The sequence below is a fragment of the Adiantum capillus-veneris genome, chromosome 15 (genome assembly GCF_014529385.1).
Source record: "Adiantum capillus-veneris isolate H3 chromosome 15, ASM1452938v2, whole genome shotgun sequence".
NCBI classification, from domain to species: domain Eukaryota; kingdom Viridiplantae; phylum Streptophyta; class Polypodiopsida; order Polypodiales; family Pteridaceae; genus Adiantum; species Adiantum capillus-veneris.
In genome coordinates this window covers 75,532,764-75,548,744 of record NC_140945.1, presented here as the reverse complement: position 1 = coordinate 75,548,744, position 15,981 = coordinate 75,532,764, and the positions used below count along the sequence as shown (strand labels likewise).

General features: G+C 41.1%; 1 pseudogene; it reads left to right on the top strand.

Moving 5' to 3' along the window:
* The first annotated feature begins 4,606 nt into the window (after positions 1-4,606).
* Positions 4,607-5,048, top strand: LOC147440904 (uncharacterized; annotated as a pseudogene).
* Positions 5,049-15,981: the final 10,933 nt, after the last annotated feature.

Sequence of the window (15,981 nt, the reverse complement as noted above, 5' to 3'; positions counted from 1 at the left end):
GCTATGCAATGGAAGTAGAGGCATATGTAATCAGCTTGCTGTGAACTAATTTGTTGTGTGTTAAGGATTGTGCTACCAACTTTTCGTAGTCTCTTCAACATTGTTGCATTGTTTGCGACACAGTGATCAACCTGTGCCTTGATTGCTCCTATTAATGTATTGTCCATTTTTATCATGTATGAGGTGCAATAGCTCGTAGCTCCATGTGCGTTTAGCACAAACTGTATATCTGTGTTTGCATTCCAAAGTGAAGCTATTGACTTGTTGAAGTTGTTTGTGAATATATTGCTTGGTTTGCGCTTGAGGAAAATAGTGGGTCCTGAGATAGTTGCTTGCAATGCAAGCAAGTACTATTCCATGGAGAATTGTACTTGTTCTAGCCATTCTTCAAATGTAGGGGCATTTTGTAAATCAATTTGACTGAGTTGTCTTTCGATTTGTTGCAAGTAAAGCTTACCTTGTCTAGCTATGTTCGCCTCAAGTATTCCTAGCTGGATAATAGTTGTGAATGGCATGGGGAAACGTGGAAATCCGAAACGGAAACTTTTGCTCTTCTTTTGGCAAGTCTTATGGTGCTTGTGCTTGTAAGCTTCAGAAAGGTCATTGGGCAAGATGGATCCATCTATGCTAATGTGGGTATCTACAAACATTACAATATCTTGATCTTAGTGCGTTGTGAGTGATGGATCATTTTCTAGCCACAACAAACCATGATCATGTTGGCTACCGCGACTTTGGAACTCTGTGATGAAAAATAAGTCTCGTGTTTTGCCACATATGGAGGAATCGGTCCGCAACAACCGTTTCATTGCGTTGAACCTGTTGACGTAGAAATGAGCAGTTGTAATGGGATCGGCATGAATGAGGCGACGCTGATACGAGCTCAAGCTCTCCTCGGGCTCTTGGCTCAGCGGGACTAACTTCTCTAGTGCAGCAAGAATCTCTTTCCATCTTCGCTTTGCGGAGGAGAACGTGACAAAAAATGTAGGTGGTCCAAGTTGTCGGATCATTGCGAAGAAATTTTTTTTCATCTTTTTCTTATAGTTGGGGGATGTACGTAGTGCCTCAAAGTCTCTAAAGCCTAACCTTGAGTTGAGAAGCCTCTCTATGTTTGTGTCTTCTACAACTTGCCTTGCAGTCAGCACTGCACCTCCTAGATTTCCCTTGTGCATTCGCACCCAAATAGAGGAAGCAACTTGTCCCGACATGATTTTGATAGACTTGAGAAATAAATTATCGATGTCCAGGGTGAATCTTTGTCGATGTTCAGGAGCTCCCACTTTGCAATCGTTTGATAATCTTTGGTTGCGGCTTCTCTATATCTTCTAGGGGACCCGAAGAAAAGAATTGGGAAGCTCAACTCCTCGCAATACTCGTCCATGAAGATGCTCAACGGCGAGTTTCCCTCGCAAGGTGCAACATGAAGAATCTTGCCACTATAATCGACAACCTCTGTCGCACTTGTGACCCCATGAAGCATGACATCAGTCTGATCATCCTCAAGCTCAACATCGTGCGCAGTGTCGTTAAGGGTATGTGCAGGAGCCATACTTAGACTAGAAAGGTGTGCAAGCCACTTGTTGTTGATGGTGACACCTTCTCTCATGTAGAGTTGTGTGGATAGCAGCGTAGTGGTTGCACGCATTGTGAGCAGGGGTCGCACAACACCGCTTAGGTAACATCTATCGTATTCAAGTTTCCGTTTGATTCCCATAAGGACAGAGGCCTCATCCTCAACGAAGCAAGGTAGCACAGCCTGGCTCTTCTCCAAGTTGGCAAGCACATTGACAATGCTACCTCTAAGCCCATACTGACCATCATATGTCAGTTTGTGTATCTTGGCGAAGGGGATACGAATGGATACCAAGCGTGCCTCTACGGGGTTTAGATCTGACACAAAGGGAAGTGCTGGATTGAACCCTATCTCTTGCAAGCTCCATAGGTGATTGCTATCGCTTGTCAAGTGTTTCTTCCACTGGCTGCACACGTACACATCCCCATAGCGTCTTCGCTTCCTCGAAGTGGATTCTGCAAATAAAGGCAGAAGCTGACGTGTTATCTGGCGTCAGAATAGCAAGCGTCCACATTTTTCACAGGGTGTAATGGGCTTGTCCTTGATGCTTTTGTTGTATCTCTTAATCGGCTTGCTCAACCTGGCATGGGTGCATCGTATCTGAGCACCAGTGACCAGGCCCTTCTCTTTCTTTAGGCGTGAAATCTTGCATTTCACGGCCTGGGTTGTGTGCAGCGTGTGTGGGTGCTTGGCCTGGAACATGCGGACCACCTCAACATCAGGAAAAGCCTTATGCAACAAGGATAGTCGATGCAAAGTGGCCACCTCATCTTCTTTCCATCCAACACATGCACGGCTTGAGCACGTTGTGAAGGTGGGAAGGTATGCGATGCCATTGCTTGTTTTGGAGAGCAGAATGCCCTTTGCAAGAAATGGTTTCGATATTGTTCTCATGCTTCCATTTCTTTTCAAATACACTTTTAACCTACAGCTGGCAAAGCAAGCAAAGGCCATTAACACATAGACGCTAAGATCAAGTGAATTGGTGCATGTTGAATACAAAGACGAGAATTATGTGGCCATCATTGCGCTAGTGGCCCTATCAGCAGGGAAGAAGAGGCATGCACCCGGGACAGCATGTCTTTCAAGCAAGAAGCTCTCAAACAAGTCGCTGAGCAAATTTGATCTAAGGTCATGCGATGCACCTGTTGAGTTTTGGAGATGGTGTAGCGCGAGAAAGATGTCTGAATTGTTCGGAAACTGTGCTGTAAAAACAGTATCGACATCACGTTCGGGCAAGTGAGTCATTGCAAAGGCACGCGAAGATTGTAAATATTCAGCCGTCTTGTGTGTTTGTTTGTGTGTGCGTGTGTGTTAGAGAGAGAGAGAGAGAGAGAGAGAGAGAGAGAGAGAGAGAGAGAGAGAGAGAGAGAGAGAGAGAGAGAGAGAGAGAGAGAGAGAGAGTCTGTGCTTTGGAAGGTTGAAAAGATGAGAGGAGGAAGAGTAGAAAGCGAGTTATGGAGAGACACCACGGCAACAAGGCTCAAAAGCAAGATACCATTTTCTTATGAAACTCGATATACAATGGACAAGCCAAAATTTAGTTCATCGATTGTAGAGGGGTCTAGGTAAGGAAGCATAGTTATTCGTGGTGAAAGGCCAAAAGCTATGGAAATCCATGCTCTCAAAGCATCTAGGTTTCCAACAGAGAAGTGAAAGATATCATAGACCCATTTGTGCCAATTTTGAACACACCCTCGACAACAGATGTCGATAAAATATCCCTCGCCTCTGGAATGCTCTCCATGTAGACCTCCTTAAAACTCCTTGGAAAGGCCAGAGGTGATCCACCATAGACCCTGACACTTGAACCACCACAACACGTTTGTCAATGCTGCTTCGGATCTGTGCCTCCAGTCTGAGAGTCGTGTTGACGACGTGATCTTTATCGCAAAGAGAACAACGCAGTCGGCCTTCAACCTTCTTCACCTTCGGTGAGTCACAAACTGAGCACTGGGAATGCAAGAGAGCTCTATTGAAGTTCACAAAGCGCAAAGTCCCCACAACCTACAAAAAAAACAAACATGTAAAGACCACTAAAGATGTCTTTATCTAGTTGACTACAAAGCATGCAAAGTCACCTCTCTATTGTAGCTGAGAATCTCACAGTGTCTATGAAATGTTGTGGTCAATTCTTGTTTTAAGCGTGATCCTCGCAGGGGGACCAAAGTTGTGATGTTTAGAACAGACAATGTGCACACCTTGCCAACAAAGAGGCCAATGTTCCTAGCCACAAACATAACAGTGTCCTCCCTAGCCATCTGGGCCATGACTCGATCGTAGTCATGCTTTCGAGAGTTGACAAAGCTCACCTACATATAACAAAAGGTTTGTCAACATCGAAATAAAGGAACATTGAAGCCAATGCTTCTGATACGTACAACTGCTTTGTCGTCTGTGGTCGGTCGTCTGGGGTCGGGCCATCGGCAACAACCAAATCCCCGAATGTAGTGCCAATTCTCTCATGGAAATTATGACTTTGCAAAACAACAAACGCCAGTGTCGTCAAGGGCGGACATGGGCTAGTAGTCTCAGAAATTGCAGCGTCAGCAAGAAATGTGCTTATCTTCGTCTAAGGATAGAAAGCTAAAGAAATAGGGAATGGCTCACAAGGCCGAATGGTTGTCAATGCATCGACATGCAAGGAGAACAAAGCTGAGCCAGCATCATTATGGTTTTTAGCCCTCACAAGAGGACAGACAATCCTGATGAACAAGCCGATCTTGAGCTCCTTGGTGTAGCTCTCAATGAAGGGATCCACAACAATGACCGTGATTGTGTCGGTGCAATCGGCATCGACGATGTCGAACTTGAAGTAACGTGCATTTTTCTTTTGCCCAGGGAAGATGGAACGGCATGTGCCATACCAATTCAACATTTTCCCCTCTATTGAGAAAGGTTTACTACCCTCATCTATATCTCTAATCACGAATAGCGGCAAGGTTTCCTTGACTATCAGTCTTTTCCCTTTGTCCAGTAGCTTGCCACTATCCAAGATATTGTGAGCAGCTACAGATTGGCCAGCTTCAGAAAATGAGGCTGCAGCTTTTCTTAATTCGTGAGCTAGACAAGGAAGTTGTTGTTGAGACGAAGACGGTGCTTGTGCACACTCCTCCCCTAGTGGAGAGTATCCTTTGCCTACAAAAAAAAGCAGAGCACCATCTTAATGCAGCTCAACACTCAAGAGTGCATTGCAGCAGAGAACATCGCAGACACGTCAAGCTTGTTCCACAAAGAATGAATGTGCACGCTGGCCATACCTGCACTACTAGCGGGATGGCTAGCAGGGATTCCTTGAAGCAAGGCACGCCTACACCTCTTCCCAGTTGTGGTTTCCTCGAAGCTTGGATTTGGGGGCGACCCAGCAGAGCTCGTCAACACCAACTATGATGAACGTTTGCTTGCAGGACATGGAAGAGACTCAACGAACCTGCGCAGCTCTGCAAGAGGACAAGAAAAGGAAGCATCCAATTAAGCGTAGCATTGACTAGTTGAGCAGAGCAAAGAGGACGTTAAAAACGTCCAACATGCAACACACTCGTAAAAGCCAAGGAAGAATGAGCCGCAGAAACGAAGCTCTTGAAAGGATCCAGAGAAGCTTGCACCGGCACGCCGGGATGCCAGGCGGAGAATCCCAAGTGACAAAAACCAAGGGCACTAGCTGACTGCCTGCTGCAAAGTACAAAATAGTCAGAGCACAATCAAAACCTGGGAGTGAGCATGGGCAATCCCGCACAACAGACCTTGTGCAAACAACCCCAAGTAGGAACCGTAACAAAAAACGCAGACTAATGCTCCAGATGTGGCACATGGATAATATTCCTTGAAAGGACTTGCTTACACATAAGGTAGATGATGGTCAATGAGTTGAAGCAGCTTGCGATAGCCATGCTACCCGCTGGATGTGGGACCAGAGTACTGACTGTCATGCAAGCTTGGAACAAGGATACTTGACGCCGACAAACAGGCTCATCCATTCGGAAGACGCCACTCCACAATGGTAAGCAAAGCAAGCTGGCTCCTACATGCATCACCATAATGCAGCAGACCAGCAAGCTTCCTCACCATGCACGACAAGCATTGGATACACCCATCAATCAAAGATAACAACATGCACGCTTCAGCTCAAGAACAAAACCTGCAAAAGAATGTTGTGCAGCAGCAAGTTTGCGAAGCAGAAAAAGCATTCCTCGAGTGTGAATTTCAACTAAAACACAACGTCACTACATGCCAAAGTTGGTTGCAGAGAGGGGGAAAAACAACCCAGTCAATGGTGCTACTAATGTGACAGAAGCAAGCGGAACAACACTCAAGCATGGCAAGCAGGACCACCTCACAAAAAACAGGGAATGATATCACAACCAACATCTCGATTCCATCACCTGCCAGTAGCAGCAGCAGGGAAAAAACCAGCATGAGGAGCTAGAACGACAATACCAGCATAAGGCAATGTTCTTGAGTACATCGCACGGAAGTAGAAAGAAACCAGGACCAGCAATCAAAAAACAACAGTCACAGCCAACATCTCGATTGCATCACCTACAGAGCAAGGAAAAAACTAGCACAAGGAGCTAGGATGACTATACCAGCATAAGGCAATGTTCTCGAGTGTGTCGCAAGCAAGTAGAAAGAAACCAGGACTAGCAATCAAAAACCAACAATAGCATCACTTGCAAGCAGGGAAAAAACCAGCACCAGGAGCTAGGACGACAATACCAACATAAGTCAGTGTTCTCGAGTGCATCTCACGGAAGCAAAAAGAAACCAGGACCAACAATCAAAAAATAACAGTCACAACCAACATCTCAATTGCATCACCTACAACAGCAAGGAAAAAACCAGCACCACAGAGCTAGGATGATAATACTAGCATAAGGCAATGTTCTCGAGTGCGTTGCACGCAAGAAACCAGGACCAGCAATAAAAAAACAACAATAGTATAGAGCAAGTAATTCAATTACCACCACAGGCAAGCATTGTAAGAGACCATCGACGAGGCAATGACCGAACACGCATTTAAGCTCAAAAACAGGGTCAACACATGCCAAACCTAGCCGCCGCCAAGGGAGAAAACAACCAGCTCAATCAGTGGTTCTCCTAATGCAACAGAAGCAAATGGAGCAACACTAGGCCACTGTGGGTAGGACCAGCTCAAAAAAGCAGGGAATGAAATGATGTCACTGCAACCATCTTGAGTACATCACTTGCAATCAGAACAGAAACCAAGAACCAGGAGCGGGAGAACAACACCAGCACAGGAAACGTTTTCGAGTGCGTCGCTCGCAAGCAAGAAGAAACCAGGACCGACAATCAAAACCAACACCAGCATAGAGCAAGTAAATCAATTGTCGCCATACATAAGCATACAAGAAACTATCGACGAGCCAGAGAAACAAACCTCTAGAGAAGTCCATGCTCTCACCGTCATTGGGTGAGGCATTGCTTGCACTTCCTTCACCACCACCAGCAATGTCACCATCAGATGCCATGATAAAGAGGACCTCCAAACAAAGGTTGATGCAGCTACTTTAAGGCACAACACACAAACCCTCAAACTAATCCACAACAGACGCTCAACAAATTTCAACTCCTCACAAGCGATAACAACTTCCTCAACATCATTTAGTAGAAGAAAACATTGGTTTGCATATGGTGACTCGACTGATTTAAATTTGGAATTGCAGCATATCAGCACAGAGAAATTGAATAGCAAAGAGAGAATCTTCCACCAAATAATGATAGGTCAAAGCTCAAACATCAAAATAAAGATCGAGACTTGTTGGCACATGTACAAAAGCAGGACAGAGAGAGAATCTTCCACTAGATAATGTAGCTCAAAAGCTCAAACATTAAAACAAATCTTGAGACTTTCTGCCACATCTATAAAAGCATGACAGAGTATAATCACAACCAGCTGAGACAAGGGCTTGTTACACTGCATTTTTCTGGCCTCGTATATAAGCTACAATAAGCATGTGGATTGTTCTAAGCATTACATTCTCGGGTGCCTTTCAACACGTGCACTCAAGCATAAAGAACAACACGAGCAGTGCTCGCCACCTGAGCCTGCACACCGATGCCATTGAATGCAGTCCCCTTCAACAATCTTGAAAACCCCGCCTTCGGCATTAAACAAGTAGGACTGCGTATCAAACACCTCTTGGTGCCACATCCTCGCCACCTGAGCGTGCACAACAGCGCCATTGAATGCAGTCGCCTTCAACAATCTTGAAAACCCTGCCATTGAATGCAGTCGCCTTCAACAATTTTGAAAACCCCGCTTTCCGCATTAAACAAGCAGGACTGCGTATCAAACACCTCTTGGTGATCTGGCAGGAGCAGTATGAAAATACGCATACCTGCTGTGCGCCACCTTCTCGGAAGGACGAGACCCGCTGCACGCGCCACCTTCTCTGCTAGGAGCAAGGCAAAAAGGGACGAGCCCTGCTAGGATCAACACAAAAAGGGTTTGCAAAGTGTGTCAAATGAACCTTTAGTAAACCTAACACGTGGCAGTCATCCAGCAACAATATCGAACGGCCTGAGGTTTGCAACAATTTTGCACTTAAAACCCTATGGCCTTCTGCAGGCCACAAAGCAAAAAGAAGGGGAGAGGGCAACATGAGTGCCTTTACTACTCCACTTACACACTCACTTTAATAATACCCATAATTGACCATTACCCTTCCACATGGGAAAAGAAATATCCCACTTCCCCCCTTCGTCTCTTTCTCTTGGAGGGAAACAAAACGAGAGAGCATATATATAAGGTGTCCTTTTCCCAAGACATTTGCACCTAGGGAAACATTACCACTTGCTGCAAAATTATCACACCCCTCACTCAACCCCCAAAAGGCCTCTTCTAATCAGGTTTTGTGAGTCTATTGTTTTCTTGCTTTATGCATTAGATAGACATCCATAACATGTAGGAGCATCTCATGACACCTGTCTTCCACCTTATGGACTAACAATCTCTTGTTTTTTGTGTGGGTGATGGTGGCATGTAACATGATAATCCTTTGTCTAATACACATGCATGGCAACCATACGTCCTCCATGTAGCAAGAGTGCATATTGAAAACCCTCTTTTTTTTCTCACTATCACGGCATTTATTGTACTCAAAATGCTGGAATTAATCTCAAATGGGTGGTTACAAATATTGGTTGTCTTTTTCCATAGTTATGACTTTTTAAAGGATAAAATTGTCTGAATACTGACTCTCTCTCTCTCTCTCTCTCTCTCTCTCTCTCTCTCTCACTCACACACACACACACACACACACACACACAATGTTTGCTTGAGTTCAAGACTATGAATAGATATTTCATTGAAATTATGGTTGTTTTTAAGATGTAAAGCTCTCTCTCTCTCTCTCTCTCTCTCTCTCTCTCTCTCTCTCTCTTTGTATATGTGTGTGTGTGTGTGTGTGTGTATACATACTACATGTGTATACATGTATATATGCATACATATACATATTAAGTCCAAAAATAATGAAGCATTTCATCTCCAAAGCCTACATAACAAACTCAAATTCTAGTTTTAGCTTCTTGTATTCAAAGATAATTGGTCTTCTTATGAAAAGCTACAAAGTTTTTTTATCGTTGAAGAAATTTAATCTCACAACCAAGGGTATTTTGGGAATTTTGGAAAATTTGAAGGGAAATTTGGAAATTTATGACAAAATATTAGTGGTTATTTTGGAAATTTCCACAAATTAGAGGGGTAATTTGGTAGTTTTTCCTATACACACACACACACACACACACACATAGTTTTCCCTACATACACACACACATACACACATACATATATACATATACATGTGTCTATGTGTGTATATATATAAGTAAATAGATAAGTATATACACACACAGAGACACATGCATATGTATATATGTATATGTGTGTGTATATATATAAGTAAATAAATAAGTATATACACACACAGAGACACATGCATATGTATATATGTATATGTGTGTGTATATATATAAGTAAATAAATAAGTATATACACACACAGAGACACATGCATATGTATATATGTATATGTGTGTGTATGTGTGTGTGTACGTATGAATGTATGTATCTGTGTGTGTAAAAAAATAAATAAATAAATTTTGCTATTGTTCTAGTACAGTAATTATGACGTTCAAATTTTCTATGATCCCCCTTTCCCTCGCAGCAAACCTCTCTCTCTCTCTCTCTCTCTCTCTCTCTCTCTCTCTCTCTCTCTCTCTCTCAGATATTCACTTTTGTTGAAGACTCGTGCAACTTTTAGTGTCTTTTTAAATTGGTCCTACACCCTTGAACATTTTGCTATGTCTTTCTCCCTCCCTACTTCTTCTTACCGTATTATTCGTTGGGCGCTCAAAAAATTATCCTCTCTCTCTCTCTCTCTCTCTCTCTCTCTCTCTCTCTCTCTCTCTCTGTGGGGTTAATTTTTAATAGGCACCCTTGCATGTCAAAATTCAGATAATTTGAAGGTTTTTAAGCATGGCTCACATTTTAACTCTTAAAAACAAAAGGAAATTATATTAGATAACTGGTAAAGGTTCGTTAACTGGGCAATCTCTCCCCTCATTTGGGGTGCCAATGTGAGGGTTGGTTTTTATTAGGCATTTCATCCATTTGTTACCGGTGAAAAACGTTAGTAGCTATCATTTTAAATTACACTGTAATGCAAAGAAAACCATAATATCTTGGAAATTGGAAGGGCTTAAAAAATGTCCTTGGTGAGATATAGTGCCTATGAGCTCACCGATAAAATCTTTTCTCTCTCTCTCTCTCTCTCTCTCTCTCACACACACACACACACACACACACACACTCTCACACACACACACACAGCCAATAACGTGGATCGACCTCTTTATTTGCATGATTGTCCTCAAAGCAAAACATCACCAAATCGGCATGAGGCTAGCTTTTTTTTTTCTCGATCTCTTAAAAAAAGACAAACTTTTAGAAATCTCTAAAAAATATCAATATTGGTCTTCATAAAAACCCCTTGAATAGATACACCCAAATATCCCAAATATGTATATTCAAAAATTATCTTCTTATTAAATAATAAGATTTCACTAAAATTATCATAAAATGAAACATTTATCCTATGCAAAGTAGAAAGTCTATTGACTTTTTATTATGAAAAGCTTGTCACTTCTTACAATGTTACCCTTTACTTTTGCATTTTAAATCTAACCCTTCACTTTTGTTTTGCAAGGTTTTCTTTAAAATGAAGCAGAATGTGACACATGGGCATTTTAAATCTAACCCTCCACTTTTGTTTTGGAAGGTTTTCTTTGAAATGAAGCAGAATGTGACACATGGAGGGTCTCTCCTTCATTGGAAATTTTAAGCTGCTTCATATATAGTATAGATGTATTGGGTCCATGTACACCATGATTGAAATCGTTCCTTCAACTGAAAAAAAAATAATTTCTCTCAACAGACTTGTCATTTATGTGAGCTTCTCAACGAGCTTAAATATGAATGCCATATTTTATTTTAAAATTAAAGTTTGTGATAAATTCATTATTATTTCTTGAGCTTGCAATCTTACAGCATTCTCTCAAAGTCAACAAATTGTCAAGGTCAAGCCCTCCAAAAGAAAAGGCAACCATCAATGGCTATGCTAGCTTCAATTTTGAATGCCTTTGTGCATTGTGTGATTGCACTCAAAGCAGCACATGCAAGTAAGGGATGGTTCGAGGCTAGAGAAGACGACACCTTGAAGGGGGAAGGTTTCAATGAGAAGTTTTCGAATGGGTTCTCAGAAATGGAAATTTTGGATAGAAGCTTGGAGACGGTACATGTTTAAATTGTAGGATGTTGCCTCTAGATAAATTATTCACTTCGCAGAAGACATGAAAGTTTGCAACAATGATATTATGGCTTGGGACTTGAAGCATAATTGTTTAGATTGCTCGAAAGGTTTGGTGCTTTTGAATGAGTCATTCAAACTTGGCTTGCAAGAAAAACCACAAATCACCAACAAAGAACCCCAAAAATTCAAAACAAACCAAGAAAACACATGGATGTGTGGCTGTGGGTGTGTGTCTTCCTTATTTTTTAAATATTATAGAATCTAAGAAATGTTTTCTGTGAACTAGTAAATACCAAAAAATGCGATAAGAACTTCAAACAATTTCTTAAAAATTCAAAAATCTTAAAGAAGCAAGGGCAATCCTCCAAATTAAAAATCGAGCATCTAAATATACTAATCAAGTATAGAATTGATCAAATTGATTCTATTGCATCTTTTGATCACTATTTTTGAAAAATTAATACAATTTTGCATTACTTTATTTATGCTTACATAATGGTAGCTTTGATATTAACTTGCCTCTAAATCTACACAGATTCTCTACATTAGGCTCAGTTTATTGATGTAAACGCGCCAAGCATGAGCAGGTTTCGTACCTTCACCCTCGTGAGAACAACCTGCATGTCTTACACTAGTCAACTAGCACATGAGCAAATCATGCTTTCAAATGTAATCTTTAATTTCAAAAAAAGGTTCAGTTGCTAACGACAGTTGCCAGTTCTCGCCTCCTCGCCTTTGCCTTTCTTGGCAGCTTACAAACCTGCGGGCATGCCCCCCTCCGTTGCATGTTTACCCTTGCTTGCATGTGCGGCTCTGTTTTCCCTTCATTATCTTTTGTTATTGAGGCAAAATCTTGGTTGATCCCGTTTATTAATGATTTTCCTAAAATGGTTGGCACATACTTTATTTATGCTAAAAATAGTTAATTAAGCCACTCAATGTGCTACAATTTCCACCAAATCAGGAACATTAGATACTAACAAGACATCACCTAAATAGCAAATTAGTGTGTGTAAACAAAAGTTGGTGTCGCCTCAGGTGATGTTAATGAACCAATGACTTTATCTATAAATTCATTTATGTCACCTCCACTTCAAAAACCTAAGACTACTTCATCTTCAACCCTTGCTAAAGGGTATGCTTGTAGAAAACCCAAAATACTACACATAATTCTTCTCAACAAGCACACCTGTGCAGGAGGTAGAAAAGAAAAATGTGCACCAACTTGCACCCACACTCACCAAATCCACTCAACAAGAACACATAAGCTTGCAGATTGAGTGGTGGGCATGCATAACAAGCTCGCTAGAATGTCCAAATACAACTATGAAAGCACACACATGAAGTGCTCAAACATAATCATGCAAACTACACGCACACACAAAAACTAATAACGAGGGAAAGCATTAGAGAAGGGGAAATAAGACATTGTTTCCTCTCCTTGAAGCTCATAACTTGTGCAGGCATTTACCCCCATGGCATTGCAACATTGGTGGTAGTCATCAAACTTGTTGCTCTTGGGTGAGGGAAAGCATTAGAGAAGGGGAAATAAGACATTGTTTCCTCTCCTTGAAGCTCATAACTTGTGCAGGTATTTACCGCCATGGCATTGCAACATTGGTGGTAGTCATTAAACTTGTTGCTCTTGGGTGATTTTCTTATTGTGAGCTTTATTTTTTGTGCTTTTGCAATAGTGACCACATTTTTTGAGCTTTTAGTATGTATACCAATGCAATTTCAATACTCTCTTCAATGTCATGGTTCTTGATTTAAGGTTTAAAACGTGCAAATAGATTTATTATACAAGGACACACACACACACACACACACACACACATCACTTTCATATGTGGCTTACTGTTCTGATAATGGATATCTGCTGATATTTAATATTACATGGATGGTAGGTATAAGTTAAAAAGGTTTTAAGTAGGACATGGAGAATAACTGATAGGTTTGTTGACACCTATAATACAAAATCAAAGCTAACAAGTCTGTTGTCTTGTTTATATGGATGCAAGTGATGACTCTATCTCTACTTAGGATCTTTTTGGCTAAGCTGTTGTCCAGCACTATCGAACATGGCCTCTTTCACTTCAGAATAAGTGGTTCTTGACTATCTTATGTCCAAAATATTAGAATAATACCTCACTCTTACTATGATGTACAAAAATGAATCAAAGACTGAATTGTTTTTGTGCTAATCATTGTTCTTTGCTTAAAGTCATCTGTCCTTTGAATTGTTATGTTCTTTTGTGTATAAGTCTAAAAACAACACACACACACACACACATTATTAATGTAATAGCTCCTACTATTACATTTAGCTTTGAACTTTAAAAGTGGGAGCACATGCACACATGGTCTTTTGACAAAATATTTAATCCCTTATAACTCTTAAACTGAGACTTATTAAAAATAGGGAATTTCCCATTTTTTTAGAAATCTCTCTTTACCTACATTTTTTAAGCCAAAGAGACGGAATAGAATGCTCACAACAACAGGCTCAGAGGAAACTTTGTTTAGCTCCTATTGCCTCACATTATGAGTGGACATTGTAAGGAGTTAAAACTCACAAACTTACCAACGTGGTTAAACTTATCTTCACTAACGACGCCTTGGCACTATTTTTTCTTGTCAAATCTCTTTGGTCTCAAAAAACCTATTATATTAGCTCCTATTACCATGCATCTTTATGGACTCTGAGCTTGGAAATTTTCTTAAACAGGCACACTTATCCTCTAGATCACATTCAAAACTTTGCCATACACATATACACACACATACACAATCATAAATTGTTTTCTCTCGGCTACCATTTCTGGCAAAAAATTCGGAAAGGGTTGTGCCTTTTTTTACCTCGATAGATTTTTAGTGGATTATTTTTCACTGAATACGTACTCTTTCACCTTCAAAAATCATCCACTTTTGTAAGGAACAGTGGATTATTATAAATTTTTTTGCATCCTATACTAATGATATGGCGTGTCTGCAATCTATGCTCACTAATGTGGTTTTACAGGATGGGATTATCATATGCGATGCCCCGGCTTGCCCACACACATGCACGTGCACACACACACACACACACACACACACTACTATATTTTGCCACGGCCCACCACACGGTGGTTTTTAATTTCATCATGCTGTACGGCTGATTATGTCCCCCACAAAAAAATCCTAATTTTTGCTTAAGTGCCTTTATCAACAGTAAAAGAAAAGTGAATATCGGGTATGGAAACCCCTTTCTCCATTTGCTAAGTCCATGCATTTTTATGAAACAACGCTTTACCATTTAATCAAAAAATGACAGTAACGAGATTATTGATGTTAAGCTTAGTGACCAACCTGTGTTGGTTGAGTTGTAAGCTCATGTGCATATTGATGCGTCAAACTTTGCTATTGGGTGTGTTCTAGCTCAACCAAGTGAACATAAATTGAACTACCCCATTAGCTTTGCAAGTCATCAATTGAATGATGTTAAGAGAAACTACACCACTCTAGAACGAGAAGGTTTAGGTATGATTTATGCAGTGAAGAAATTTTGTTACTACCTTCTAACCAACAAGTTTGTTTTCTATGTTGATCATCAAGCCTTGTTGTATCTAGTAAATAAACCTTGTTCCACGAGAAGAATTACACGATGGTTGTTAATTCTCTTTGAGTTTGATTTTACCGTTGTGGTGAGACCTAGTAGAAGACATGTCATGGCGGATCATTTGTCTCGCATACCCAATGGTGAAGCCCCTACTGGAGTCGATGATGAGTTTCCCGATACTTCTCTATTCCTAGTCGAAGCCATATTTGAATGGAGTGAGAAGATTGTGAACTTTCTAGTTAAAAGAATGTGAACCTTACTCTCTCATTGCAGGAACTCTCTACAGGCTAGGAAAGGATGATATTATTAGACGTTGTGCCCGTGAGGATGAGTATTTATACATACTGCAAGAAGCCCACATGGGTATAGCCAGAGGACATTTCTCAGGGGAACTAACAGCTAGAAAGGTGTTGCAATCAGGCTATTGGTAGCCTACCTTATTCAAGGATGTATCACTTTTTGCAAAAGGATGTGATGAATGTCAACATTATAAGATCACGCAACAAAAGGATACGATGCCCTTACATCCTGTTAAAGTGACTCAACCATTTTAAAAATGGGGTTTGGATTTTGTAGTCCCAATTAGTCCGGCAGCTTGTAGCACTCAATCTTGATATATTATCGTTGCCACTGACTATGTAACAAAGTGGGCGAAAGTCAGGGCGACACGCAAAATTACATTCCAATCGGGCACTCGCAGAATAGGGACGCTAGTCAAGGTTTTTTCAATGACTCATAAGCATGGTCACAATCCGCGGTCCAGTTGAACTCAATAAGAAGCTTGTACAAAGGACGAGCTATCTCGGCAAAGTTTAAAATAAACCGTCGGTAATAACCAACATGGCCCATGAACCTTTGAACTCCTTTATAGTTTGTAGGTGGTGGCAATTCAGTAATGGCTTTAATTTTTCTCTCATCTGTGGAAATCCCATTTTTGGACACTATATGCCCTAAAATGACTCCATGTTTAAACCA